Source organism: Echinops telfairi, unplaced genomic scaffold (genome assembly GCF_000313985.2).
Source record: "Echinops telfairi isolate 266 unplaced genomic scaffold, ASM31398v2 ScPeMD7_30;HRSCAF=105, whole genome shotgun sequence".
Classification (NCBI taxonomy): Eukaryota; Metazoa; Chordata; class Mammalia; order Afrosoricida; family Tenrecidae; genus Echinops; species Echinops telfairi.
Genome location: NW_022103927.1, coordinates 221,582 through 223,657, shown reverse-complemented (window position 1 = coordinate 223,657; position 2,076 = coordinate 221,582).

Genomic DNA, 2,076 nt, shown 5'->3' with positions numbered 1-2,076 from the left:
CAAACAAAGAGATGAGATGGCCTCTTCATTCTGGAAGTGGACATTTTGGGATGCTGGATGTGATGGCTGGAATGAAGGCATCCACCTTGAGGCCAGGAGGGAGGTCAGCATCAGGGCTGGCTGACAGGCTGAGGGTGGTGAGTGGCTGGGTAAACCCTGAAGGAGCTGCCCCACCTGGAGAGGGGCTCTGTGCCAGACAGCGGCTCCACCAGGAAGTGACTGCAGCTCACCCTCACGGGTCCTTTCTGTGGTCCTATAGTAAACTTTATATTGGAATTTTATTTCCTCTTATTCTCTTAAGGACCCTGCACTCCTAGCGACCCTACAGGGCTGGTAGAAGTGCCCCTTTGAGTTCCTGAGACTAACTTTTTACGGAGTAGAAGGCCCTGCCTTTCTCCGGCTGGTGGTTTCAAACTGCTGACCTTGCAGTTAGCAGCCCGACGTGTAAATCACTTCACAGGGAGCATCCAGAGACAGAGACCTTCACGGGCACTTGCAGGGCATTCCCAGACCACGCAGAGTTAAATAAACTGTGAATCCCTTGAAGCGTATTCTCAGTTCCGGAGATGAACCAATAGCGACTGGATATCCACAGCAGTCTAACACCTGGCCGTCTCTTTTCACCTCCCAAACGCCACTCCATAGTTTCTTAATCAACGGGGCAACGCAAAGAAGCGCTCAGAGTTTTGGGCCTACCTACAGGCACCTTGGAAGAAAGGCCTGGTGATCCACTTCCAAAACATCAGCCAGTGACTCAGGTGGGGTCACTGACTCACATGGGGCGCCCGGGAGTTGGAGTGGATGGCAACTGCCTGTCGCCCCTGGGTGCAACTGGTTAACATATTCCGCTGACATCGGAAAGGTCAGAGGTTCAAGTCTACCCAGACACCACAACTCAGCAGAAAGGTCTGGTGATCTCCTGAAAAATCCCCCTCCAAACACCAACAGAGTCCACTTCGACTCTTCGACACACTTGGTGACCAGGGCTCAACTGCGGCCAACACGGACACCTTTGCTTGTCTTCGCCAGGAACCCGTTCGATTGCCAGGGACGTTCAGCAAAGAAAGGGGCTTGGAACACGCCAAGTGCTCTCTCTGAGGAGCACTGGTGATCATGGGAACAGGCCAACAAGCCCCGCACAGAATGCCTGGCTCGGTTTGCTTAACAGCAGGCTTCTCGCTCGGTGCGTGAAGAGTGCGCCCCCCTTCCTGGACACAGGATCATGGCCAATGAAGCCTCCGGCCAGGCGAGCAAGCCCCTCACAAATTCCCATTTGGCTAAGGAGACCCTGAAATGGTTGGAATGGCAGGGAAATGATCCCTCCGGATAGCCCATCCCCTGCCCCCACCCCTCTTCTGACGGCTATGCTACTTCTGAGATCCACACTCAACGTGCTCTGTCTGAGCTGCTCTGAGGAGTCTCTGGGAGCCCAGAGGGGGCTCTTCCCCAGCCATACAGTCATCAAAACACAACCGGGTTTCCGCCTGTGAGCCACGGAGCTTGAAAACGGCCAGCCCAATTGTTCTAGATTTTGAAAAACATGCTAAAACAGAGAACACAAGGGCCAAGTGGTGACAGGGACTGGTATGCGCACCACAGGTGACACTGCCCATGACTTCATGCGGTGCTTCCAGCCGTAACCTCTTTTGTGAGTGACAGTCTTGGACACTCAGAGGGGCAGTTCTACCCGGTCCTGTAGGGTGAGCATCCCACCTCAATGGCAATGAGTTTTTAATTGTTTTTGTCATAGGATTATGGTGGGGTATATCCTTAGTCTCTACCCTCCTAGGGGGTATGACTTAAACTTTTCCTTGGTCTGCTGAGGAGTCCTGCTGGTGTCATGTGATGCCTGGGGCTGCTAACCACAAGGCAGGGAGTTCAAAACCATCAGCTAGGTCCAGGGAGAGAGATGAGGTTTTCTACTCCCGTTAAAAAGTTAAGTCTTAGAAACACACAAGAGGCAGTTCCACTCTGTCCTGTACAGTCCCTATGGGCTGGAACGGTTTCCACGGCTAAGTCTGAGTTGCTTTTTTAATGGTCTGCTGATGGATTCAAAACCACCCCTCCATCACAGCA